Here is a 12,692-nt window from a genome sequence, read left to right as displayed (position 1 = left end):
TGCTAGTATTCAACCATTTGCGATTGATGAATTCATCACCGACGGGTTCCCTAGTGTGGTTCGTGTTCATCTGATCATCATCTACTTCTTGTGCTAGCTCGATGTTCCTTCTATGCTAAGTTTCCATTATTTGATGACGTTTTATGAACACGCCACCGTTTCCCGCCATTTCCTCACATGTTTCCCGCCACCCAGTGATATTGCGCATAAACCTAGGCGGCGCACGACGCACAGAGGTGACAAGCGCAACCTGTAGCACATCCACCTTTTCCAAGCATGCCAACCCACCAAAGCGTCGCCTCTGCCATCAACCTCGTCGACGAGGAAAACGAGTAGGCGCCACGGCCCGTCGAGGTCGAGGTGCTCCCCGACAACGTGATGGACGATGCCGTGATGCGCGTCATCACCAGGGTTGAGCAGACCTTTGGCGCATGGCGCTTGAGCGCCGCGGATCAAGATAGGCATGTCAGCACCGGCAGGCTGCAGCTCGCCGAACAACATGATCGATGGCGTGCCGCAGAGCAAGCTAGGCGCGTCCGCGCCGATAGGCTGCAGCTCGCCGCACGGCGAGACCGTTGGAGCGCCGCAGAGCGAGAGGCGCGGCGTGTCGCACAGCAAGAGCGGATCCATCAGCGCTTGCCTGCTGTCGACACGGCGTCGCAGCTGGGTACACGTCCCATTAGTACCCCATTCCTCGCCAGGAGTGGGCAGAGGCCCTAAGCGCCATACTTGTACCAGAGGCCGGCCGCATCGTACTTGCACCGGACGCCCGCCGCGCTGTTCGCATGGGTGGCGCTGTTCGCCTTGTCCGCCGCCCGCTGGATGCCAACGTGCTTGTCCGTAGGCTCAACCGCCTCCTTGGCCCATGTGTCCACCTGGGTGCAGTAGAAGAACATGGCCGTCAGATCCTCGAGCTGGTGATCTCCGATGAAATAGCCAACTTGGAGCTCGAGATCGCGCTCCCGATGTACCGCGAGCATGTCGAACGCTTGGACGAACGCCTGCACGAGTTCAAGCAGAGCCAAAAGCTACCGTAGGCAAGGGCTACTGGTCATGGTCTCATGGACGCATTTTATTTTGTTGAGTCATTTCGACGTGGATAGCTATGTATTCACAGCAATAGTGGTGTTGCTCTGTTTATTCCTCTGTTTCAATGTGTGTACTCTGTTTTCCTTTCTAATATGTTCTGTTTCAATATGTGTATATACGCTTCCCATTCTGTATATGTGGATGATAACGGCTAGATTCAAATTAGTATACAAAAACAGATAGAAAATGGAATTCATAATATATATATATATGGAAAATCCATCCTACCATCCGGTGGTAGTTACCCCATATGTCTCATATACTATAATATGGTACTATATATTACTTTATCATTTTAAATATATCCGTACACTATATCTAAGATATTTTAAAACAAGTTACATGAAAAAATTGCATATGAGCCCATAGTTTTTGTTATATTTGTGAAATACATACATATTTATATGTAAAAAAGAGCATACTCAAAACATGGTATATACTACCTAAAAATTAGTATATATACTACCTAATCATTGTTATATACTACATACTACACGTACATACTCTCGATTTCGACGAATACTACATACAACATACAAAACACAAGTGGTGGTAACTACCACTGCTTGTAGGAAACATTTGCCCTATATATATATATATATATATATATATATATATGACATCACTATTCTAATTCCAGGATTAGAATAACTATTTGGATCACACAGCGACTATATAGGGGCCGAGGGGATGCTCCCGAGATCCCGAACGGAGAAAAAAAAGCCCGACCAGCCCATTACCGCAGCCCACGACCTTCTCCTCCCCGTCCAAGCCACCGCGCTGCCCCTCCCCATCGGCGCTATGCCGCCCCTCCCCGTCGGCCTCGCGCGGCCCCTCCCTGCCGACCTCGCGCCGCCCCTCCCAGCCCGTCCAGCGCGCCGCCTGGATCTTGTTGCTACCGGACGCCCACGCCATCTGCCCTGACCACCTCCGCCGCCGCCGTCCTCCCGCCGACGACCTCCGCCGCCGTCCTCCCCCCGACCACCTCCGCCGCCACCGTCCTTGCCCCAATAACCTCCACCACCACCCTCCACCCCACCTTCGTGCCCACTCTTCGCCCCAGCCACCTCCGCCCTCGCCTCCAACCACCGCCCCGACCACCTCCACCACTGCCCTCTGCCATCGCCACCACCTGCAAATGGAGAAGGCATCGGCCTGCAGGTAGAGGAGGCCTTGACCTGCGTCTAGAGGAGGACTCGACCTGTAGTTCTACAGTAGACGCGTCCGGGTGACTCTGCCAGGTAGTTGCACCGGCTTCATACTGTTCGAAAGATGAGCAGCACGGGTCGGCATCAGCAGGTTTCCGTAGTGCAGTCCAAGTTGAGCCTCCCTTGGCTTCCTCCTTGCTTGCGTTGGTGATGCCTCCAATCAAACGACTGCTTGGCCGCAGGATCAGCACAGCAGCGTGCTGATGGCATCTCTTACCAAGTTCTCATGGAAAAAGCAGCTAGCTTGCCTTGAAGCAGCATCCAATACCCCCGCGTGCTCCTGGAACATGGTCTTATTTGATCGGATGCGATTCTCTAGTCGATGGAACCAAAATTTTGATGTTTATGTATTAAGAAATTTCATCATGTATTTGTATTTCTTGGGACAACATCCCTAATGTGCTTGAAGCATGTGCTATGTGTAGTCATGATAATGGTTATGTTGTATAGAAAAAAGGTTTTATTTGGTTAGAGAAAACCTCTAGTGTATAGATTTTTATTTTTACATTAGGTAGAAAATAAATTTCTATTAAGCATATCAAGATTAATTCACCATGGAAGCAAATTTAGTGATAAACGGAAGCAGGTTTAATTCCACATTACATTGGAGAAAAATGTCTTTGATGTTGAAACAAAGTCAGCCGACAATTATGGAAGCAAAATAAAGTAATAATGGAAGCAAGATCTGCTTCCCAAGGAAGCAAACAACCTGACGTGAAAATTAGGAAAAGAAACTCACGTGATTCTAGGAAGTGCTTGTTAGGAAACAAACTAGGGAAGCACTAGGTTCGGACTACCAACCACTGCTTCCTATCTTCCTACCGATCACATTCCATTTTCTGACGAGAGTCATGCAGCGAGAAAGCAATGTTTACGGAGCAGGAAATTACTCGAGAGAGAATTATGAATGGAGGGCGTGCATCACGGAAGATGTTAAGAATCAGCAAAAAATTAGGGACAAGGCCCACCTAATCTATGCGTCGCCTAGTTACAAAATCAAATATGCATATCAGGCTTCCAATCCGACGGCCTCGGACTGGTTCGATAGATGCAAATCATCAGTAGTCTGATGCCTAGCGGTGGCCTACTAGAGGGACTAGCGACGTATGTTTACTAGTTCCCAACATTGACTAAAAGTAAGACACCCATTAATGGTTGTAGTTTTGTTACCATATATCTAAACATTCATTACCATGGTTAATTAGGCGGTTGTAGGGCAGTGCATGCCATCCGATAAGCCAAACAATACCATTACCATATATGTCGATGTTTACTATCATTAGCATGTAGTGTTCTGGGGCGGGGATGGATAGCCTGGCTTGGGTAAATGTGTTACTATATTCTGTAGTGCTTTTACTATATTTCACAAACAATTACGAGCATGTAGACTAAAGAAAGGAGGGGCGGGGTGGTCAATGCATGTAGCGACCAGACCTCAAATGGCCTGTGCTGCTGTGCACCAGTGTCATCCCTGGATCAGTAATGCTGACACGCACAGTACAAATGGAGGATTTATAACAGAGTAGCAATCACACACTTATTACATCGAATATCTCCGAAGAGATTAAGAATGATAAACAAGGCTTAAGGCCATCTAATAACGATAACAGCGGAAGACTTGGAAGATAAGTGAGTCCATCAACTCCAGCGGCATCACTGAGTATAAGACCACGACCTAAGGCACCTTACTCGTCGTCTGAAAAGTCTGCAACATGAAACGTAGCAGCCCGAAAACGGGTCAGCACATAGAATATGCTGGCACTGTAACACATAGAGAATAATGAACAATGGTAAGGCTATACTACATGCATATATGGCTGGTGGAAAGGCTCTATGGTTATAGTTTTTGCGAAAAGCCAATTTTATCCTACTGCAAAGGAATAAATTTTATTTAACTATCATGGTGGTTGAAACATTGAGAAGGTACCTCCAACTCAATCCCAATTAAGTATCATCATTAACCCAACAAAATTAATTATAAGTATCATGGTGATGAGATTCAAACGATAATCCAGATACTAGATACTCAAGTTGTCCATAACCGGGGACACGGCTAATCATGATCAGTTTGTACACTCTGCAGAGGTTTGTGCACTTTTCCCCACAAGACTCGATCGCCTCCGCTTGATTCTCGCACTACATGATGTTTGAGAAACGGATGACCGAGACACAGTCTTTCAGAAACAATCACTCTTTACTCTGGATGGACCGGTACACCTACTTTCCCCTACATCTGCTAGTCCACCTCTTCAAGAGATCATGTAACCTACTCAGCTATGCTAGAGCCCATAATAGCTTGTGGCTGCACACGGAAGTTTCTAGCATGAATAATCTTATGATCCCTTTGAGCCTGGATGGCGGACCTTATACATACAGACAACACTGGGTTCTCCAGGTGCCTCAATCCACCCAGATGTGAGTTTTAGTTGCCACCTTAAGTTGAACCATTATTAACAATCTCACATCTGTCATGAATATCTCTCAAACCCAAACCACGTCTACGCATAGCATGGCATTGATAAAAGCAACGTAGAAGTAACTCCCAAGGGTTTGATAAAAGAACAGGTAATAGGTACTACCTCATCTACTTCCCAAATACCCACAATTTAATTAGATCCTAATCATGCAATGTGTTTGAGGAAAACAGATCTAATGCAATAAAACTGGGTATGAACGGGGTATGATCAAAGTGTTACTTGCCTTGCTGATGATCCGCAAAACCTAGCGAGTCGAAGTAACAAGCGGCACACTCCGGGTACTCTATCGCAAACAAACAAGCATACAATCAGTACTCATCTAATGCACAGGTAAAACTCGAATGAAAGATCCAACCAGAAAGTTCAACTTAAGAACTCCGGTTTGCAAAAGAATCAATTCGAAAGAAACAACGAAAGTCAAACGGCGAAAGAAAGAAACTTCGTTTGCTAATTTGGATCTAGGTCAAATTTTACTGTAGCAAAAACTTGTTTGAGTAGGTTAAACGGAAAGAGAATTTCGAGATGAAACTCTAGGCGCTTGAATCGCCTGATTCCGATAAACGAGCGAGAAGTTAAACAGATTCGAAAATTCGATCAGAAATCGAATCTGAGAAAATAACGAGAAATTCTGACGAAAAAGAAAAACGGACGAACGGTTAAATAACGGACGTTCGTTAACAGAGAAAAACCGACGAACGCGTTCGTTAAAACGAACGGTTCGGTGAACGCTCGCGAAATAAGAAAACGGAAAAAAAACCGATCTAGGGTTTTTTTTAAAACAAAAGGTTTTTTTTCTTCAGAAAACCGGTCAACACGAGACGGCCGGCGGCAGTACCTCGGCGGCGGGCTCGGCGAGGGGCTCCGGCGGGCGGGGCTCGGCGGCGAGGGGTGCGGGGCTCGGGGGGGTGCTCCGGCGGGCGGGGGCGGCGGCGAGGCAAAAATGCGGCGGCGGCGGGGCTCCTCCGGCGGCGGTGGTGAGGAAAACGGAGGGGGGTCTATTTATGGAAGGGGGGTGCGGGCGGCTTGGGGAAGGGGCATCCGAGGCGGCGGCGGCTCCCGTGCTCCCGGCGGACTCCTGCGGCGGCGAGGCGTGCGGGAAGAGGAGAGGGGCGACGGGGCGGGCCGTCGGCTGGGCTCGGCCCAGCCGGCGCGGGCGCGTTTTTTTTTAAATAAGTTCCGCGAAAAACAATTGCGTAGAAAAATAAATAAAAATCAGAAAAATATGAAATAAATTTTCCCCGTCTAGTTAGAAAATCTAGAATAGGGTGAACATTTTTAAAATCAATAATAAATATTTTGAAAACATGCGTATTTTTAAATGCAATAAAAATTGCAAATAAAATCCAAATAAATCCCAAATAATGTTTTTAACATTTTTCCTCCAGTATTTCAATGTTTTGGAGAAGTCATATTTTCTCCTCTCGTTTATTTAATATTGAAATATTTTTCCGGAGAGAAAAATAATTAAAAATCCCAATCCTCGTTTGAAAAATCAAATAAGACAATTCGAGAAAATCCCCAACTCTCTCCGAGGGTCCTTGAGTTGCTTAGGATTTATCGAGGATTTGTCAAAATGCAACAAAACATGATATGCAAATGATGATCTATGTATAACATTCCAAATTGAAAATTTGGGATTTTACAATGCAGTCACGTAATAATTATATGGTTGTTATGATGGTTTTCATCCTTTTTACGATCAAGCGGTGACAGGTTTCTCAGTTGGTTAATTTGGCAGCGGCGCGTGTGGATGTCTGGTCTGCCTAGCCTGGCCGGAGCGCACGATTAGCGATTCTACGCTCGGGCTTAGTTTAGCGCTACCGTGTCTATATATATATATATATATATATATATATATATATATATATATATATATATATATATATATATATATATATATATATATAAACGGGATACCACGCACGGGTTGACAAACTGAAATCAGAGAAAGACACGTGGGTAGGAGTACATACTCCTAGGAGTACTAACCTATTTTCCTATATATATATATATATATATATATATATATATAATTTTTAACTAAAATATAAACGGGATACCACGCATGGTTGACAAACCGAAATCAGAGAAAGACACATGGGTAGGAGTACATACTCCTAGGAGTATTAACATATTTTCCTATATATATATAGCCGGTCTATTATGCTAATATTAGCAGAATAGTTATTCTGCTAACACTTTTGAACTGCACGCTCAACGCGAGGGCACTACACTTTCTGTAGCTGCAATACAGAGACTAGTGAACTTCGTGTCGGAAAAAACTGCACGCGGTGTTTTTTTAGTACCTTTTTCGCTCTAATTTTTTTAACCATTTGTCGGAACGAGGCGTGTAATATACCGTTCAGAAGCTATGGATTAGGCGCAACTTCACCATGTTGAACACTTTTTGAGATTCCACGCGGTTAAAGAGCAGTTTCGAAAATTGTGCGTCTCACGACGAGTGGCAGCGAGTGTTTTTTCGTGTTTTCTTCTAAACCGCTCGTCAGAATGAAGCTAATGATACACCGTTGGAAAGGTATCATCGAGACACATCTTTCTCATATCTATTATTCTTTCTAATTCGCTAGGGTTTATTGTGCTTTTTGAATTTTTTGCAATTTTCGGTACTGCTTTAGCTCCAGTTTTTTAACCATTTGCTGAAACGAGGCGTATGATACGCCGTTGAAAAGCTACAAACGAGGCGCAACTTTCATATGTTGGAAAGTTTTTGGGATTCTTTACGGTTTTAAGTTAATTTTGAAAATGGTGCGACTGATGATGAGTGCGAGCTGCCTTTTTTGCGAAATTTTCACAAACCGCTAATCGGAATGATACAAATTATACGCCGTTGGAAAGATATCGATGAGGCATAGCTTTTTCATGTAGAACACTCTCTCTAATTTCTTACGTTTTAAGAGTAATTTTGATTTTAACAAAATGCGGACACTCTGTTTTTTCGCGACACCAAAATCGTCGTATGTACTGCATCAGACAGAAAACCACACTGCTTTAGGATGAAAACCGCACTGCGTCAGACGGTCAAGTGAACATCATAATTTCTTTTGTCAAACGTAATTTTTCTCAGATGAGATTTTGTTGGTTTTTTTAATTCTTTTATGAACTAGAGTGGACCGCAGAGAGGAGGCAAGTGAACCGCGACATATATTGAAGTGAACCTCATTACTATCTTTGTTGTTGCGCTAAATTTTTAGCACTTTCATTTTTGGTCAGAAGTGAACAACATCACTCTTAAAAGTGAACCACATCTGAGGACCAAATGCACCACAGGTGTTGATATAGTTGACTGATTTTTTTCAAACACACGAAAGAAATTGCACTTCATACAAAGGAGTAATGAAACATATTCTTTTTACACAAACTCATTGCACTTTCAAAAAACTTTCTCCAAAAAATGCAAAACATGAATAGAGTGAACTGCGTCGCCCAACTCTTCCATGGAAAAATGTACTACACACATTTGTGCGGCAAGAGGCAGACTACACACGCATCCAGCGCGGACTGCAAGCAGATGCGCTCGGCACTACCCGAGAGCATCGAGTAAACTGCACGGTGAGCCATCGAGGTAAACGGGATTGAAGCGAACTAGTACAATTTTTGTCAAAATTAACTGCAATCTATTTTTCAACACTTCTCCAATAGCGATTGCAATCCTCGTGCACCGAACTGCAACCAATGCACTGGAGAACCTCGCTGCAAAATAAAAAGGAGCGCAAGCAATGCTGCACCAAACTACATCACTGAAACTGCGTAGGTCACCATCACCCACCGGCGTGGAAGGTTGGGGCGGCGCTGCGGTGTGGGAGGTGAGGAGTGGAGCTAGATGCATGGTCGGGGGAGATATGCTCCATGCGTTGTAAGTCGCCGAAGATCCAACTTCCGCCGTTTCTATCAGTGCAGGAGATGAGGGTCCACACCCATCGCTCGTGCAGCGCCTGTACAACGGCATGCACACGCATCGTGAACCACCTATATCTCACCGACCATTGCACGCACACGAGCTCCGCACTGCACGAGCGCACCGGGCGAAGTGCACGGGGGCTGGGGTGTCTTCAGTCGGCACAGGTCACGGTGAGGCAGCAAAAGTCATTCGGGCAGCACACACGGTGGCGGATCTGGCTGAACGGCTGCTGCATCCTACGCGAGAACCACGGTGACGGCCGACGCGATGGGCAGAGCTGCACACCGCTGGGGCCATCTCAAGCCGCTCCGCTGTCGTGCTTTTTCCATGGGTGAAGGAGGTGGTCCTTGGGGGAGCACCGGGAGAGGGTCTGGCCGGCGAGGAGCCGTTCGATGTGGTGGTTGACAACGCTGGTCAGGGTTGGGGCATGGGTGGCGAGGAGAACTGCGCAGTTGCCGTGCCCGAGCCTGGTTGTGCGCCAGGGCCGGTAGCTCGATCCGGCCGCCTTGTTGCGTGAGAGGGCCTGATCCGTCGCCTGGTGGCGAGGCAGTGCCAAATCCACGCAAGTCCGTCACCTGGTGGCGCGGCAGGGCCGGCTCCGTCGACGGGGAGGTGCGGGAGGTGGAGGTGGGGGTAGGAGCGGCGCGGGGAGGGAGGTTGTGCTAGGAGGAAGTTGGTGCGACGGCGCGGAGAAGGAGAAGGTAGGGAGGCAGCGCGGCAGCACAGGGAGGGAGGTGGTGCGACGGTGGGCTGGGATGGGGAGGTAGCGAGATGGAGGAGCACGGGGAGAGAGATGAGTAGTGATGAGAGGATAAGGTGGGGGTGTTTTTTTTCTTTGGTGGTGTTAGTACTTCGGTTGGTTGGTGGGAGTGGTGGGCAGTTCAGTCGGGCGGGTCGTAGGTGTTAGCAGAATAAGCTCGGTGCCATGAGAATAAGACTCTTAAGGGTGTTATTAGAATAGACTCACCCTATATATATATATATATATATATATATATATATATATATATATATATATATACATAAACACTATTCTGATCACGGGATCAGAATAATATTCTGATCACAACCTGAACTGCCTAAGTAACACGCTTGAACTTCCCTCTGTACGAACCCGACCTTCGGGCTATCTTCGCAACCGTGCCTTCTACCGTGAGTTTTTCTGATCATTCATATTGTTTGTGATGTAAGTGTAATGTGGACACGTTTTTCAGAATCTAAATGTTTGTTTTGATTCGGAATTAGCTCGTTGGCGGATTTGCTCTCGGGCGGTGATGAACATGGGTCTGTTACAAGTTTGTTGCATGTACTGGATGTTCTAGAATCTCTAACATGATGAGAATTGGGTTTAGGTACGAGTTTACTGTATGTTTCGTTGTTATTTTCAAACGAATTCGATTTGGTGTTCCGCCGCCTCTGTTCTTCGTCCGCAGGAGTGGTTTCGACCGCTATTGTAGACTTGTAGTTTTGCTATTCAAATTGGCGGTGGATTTGTGTGCATTAGTGAGACTGAATCCTGCCCATGTTGTTAATTTGATTATGCGGGCTCATACAAATCGAATCCGACGATTGGATCTTCTGCCTCCCGCCGTGGTTTTCTGTTCGAGGAACAACATGATGAGAAATATTTTTCATGTTTATCTGGAGCATGATGATGTTCGAAATGGCGGTTGAATCCTCCCCGCGTTGTTATGATTGGACCTTCTGCCTCCCGCCGTGGTTCGTTGTTCGAGCGGACAGCTTGGTGGCGGATCATTTTTGATGTTTTATCTGGAGTATGATGACGTTCTAAATGGCCGTTGACGTGTTGGAATTGACCCAAACGATTAAATCTGGGAACCAAATTTGATCGGGGTTGTTTTTTCAATCATTTTACGTTCTGTTGTACAAGCTGGAATGCTATAACATTCATACTTGAACTTCTGTGCTCTTTACGCATGCTTTTAGGAGATGAGGCAATACGATCTAGTCTGTTGCTGATGTTATATAAAAAATCAAGTATGTTTTATGTTGTTGACTGTCGTCATGTGTGTAACTGTGAAGCTGGACCACAGGCCTCTTTTCCTTTAATCTATGTTTTGTGATAGTTTTTTGATCATCCACTATCTTCAGTAGAAGTTGGACTTCTTTTTTATTAATGGTCGAACTTCTGGTTTTCCACATTGCATTCCACATTTGCAAGACGAAGGTGCATTGTGCTCTATATTTTCTTTGTTTCGCTTTTTTTGTAATTTTAATTCTTGGGATGTTCTTTTTAGACTTTGTCTCGTGAGCAATCATGTGATTAGCCCAAGTATGCATGCACTTTTTCTAGATCATCTAAGTGTCGTTGTACAAGCTGGACTTCTGTGTTGTTCATACGTGAACTTCTGCTTTTGCTTCGTTGCAAGGTAATGCAGCAAGTCCTTTGTATTTCTTTCTTTTTTATGTTATTTTTCATTCTTTGCATTGGTTTGAATTGGCCGACGGATATGCGTATATTTTTTATTTTTTCTAGTATGTTTTTGTACTTATAATAGTTGTTGGTCTTCACTGAATAAATATCCTGAACTTCTGTATGATAATCCTTTTTAACATATTAATTTGAGGTTTTACAAAACCCCGAACTTCTATATCTTCACTATTGAACTTCTTATTTATAATTTTGTTTGTTATTTTTGGATTTAAATATTTGTAGACATTGAAATCGGCATTGCGCCTATTGACAAATGCGGTAGCACGAGGCCGAGTAGGGGGGAGGGAGGGTCGGGAACCCCTCCCCTCCCCCCGCGAGGCCGAGACAGGAACGAGCCGGAGCAGGCAACGACGCGGCGTGCCGCGTCGTCGCATACAGAGGCGAGTCTGTCACATCCGTGATCCCACTATCTATCTTAGGGGTGTGGCTCTGGGGTGCGTGCGGTGGGGGTGGAAACAGAATAACCGCATTGCGTCCTATCAAAACCTAGCACGCATCAATGCGGTAGCAAGAGGCCGAGCAGGGGGGAGGGGGGAGGGACCCCCCTCCCCTCCCCCTGCGAGGCCGAGACAAGAACGAGCCGGAGCAGGCGACGACGCGGCGTGCCGCGTCGTCGCCTGCGGAGGTGAGTCCGTCACATCCGTGACCCCACCACTATCTATCTTAGGGGTGTGGCTCTGGGGTGCGTGTAGTGGGGGTGGAAATAGAAAAACCGCATTGCATCCTGTCAAAACCTAGCGCGCAGCAATGCGGTAGCGCGAGGCCGAGCCGCATGTGTACTTTGTGTGTATTTGAATTTTGAACTTCTATATTGTTTTTAAGTTCTCATCCATTCGTTTGTAACCATTCGTATTGTTTTTAACCATTCGTTTGTATTGTTTTTAACCATCCATCCGCCCTTTGTATTGTTTTTAACCATTCGTTTGTAATGTTCTCATCCATTCGTGAGTGTTACACAAATGATATTCTTTTTGTACAAACCTCTCTCACAATAATTCTTTAGCTTTCTCCGACCGAGGACTTGAACTTATAACAACAACAAAATGGACCTTGCCTTTTAATTCATTTTCTCATATTAAACACACACCATGTAGCACATGAACTTTTTCGATTTTTACAGTCTGAATTTTTTATTTTCTTTTGGAAATCAATTGCTCCCAAGTAATAACTGAACTTCTTTGTGGATTGAGAGAATTATTTTAAAACGCAAAAAAAACAATTTTTTTGTGTTCTTGAACATGGAAAATACAAGGTGAACCTCTCTCGCAAGAATTTTTGAACTTCCCCTGACAGAGCACTTGAAGTTCTTTCAACAAACCTTTTAAGCTTTTATTTTTCTATACTTTTATTCTCACCTGAAATGCATTCCTTGCAGTACTTGAACTTCTCATTATTATCACTATGAACTTCTGTCACATTTTTGTGTATACGTTGAATTACGCGCAATTGACGGTCGGACGTCATTTTTTGCCATTTTAAAACATGTAATTGGAGGCCGGACGCCCCGCAATATAAATTTTGAACTGTGCACGGAGATGCACGTG

This window comes from Triticum aestivum, chromosome 5D, assembly GCF_018294505.1.
Source record: "Triticum aestivum cultivar Chinese Spring chromosome 5D, IWGSC CS RefSeq v2.1, whole genome shotgun sequence".
Classification (NCBI taxonomy): Eukaryota; Viridiplantae; Streptophyta; class Magnoliopsida; order Poales; family Poaceae; genus Triticum; species Triticum aestivum.
This window is presented reverse-complemented; position numbering follows the sequence as displayed.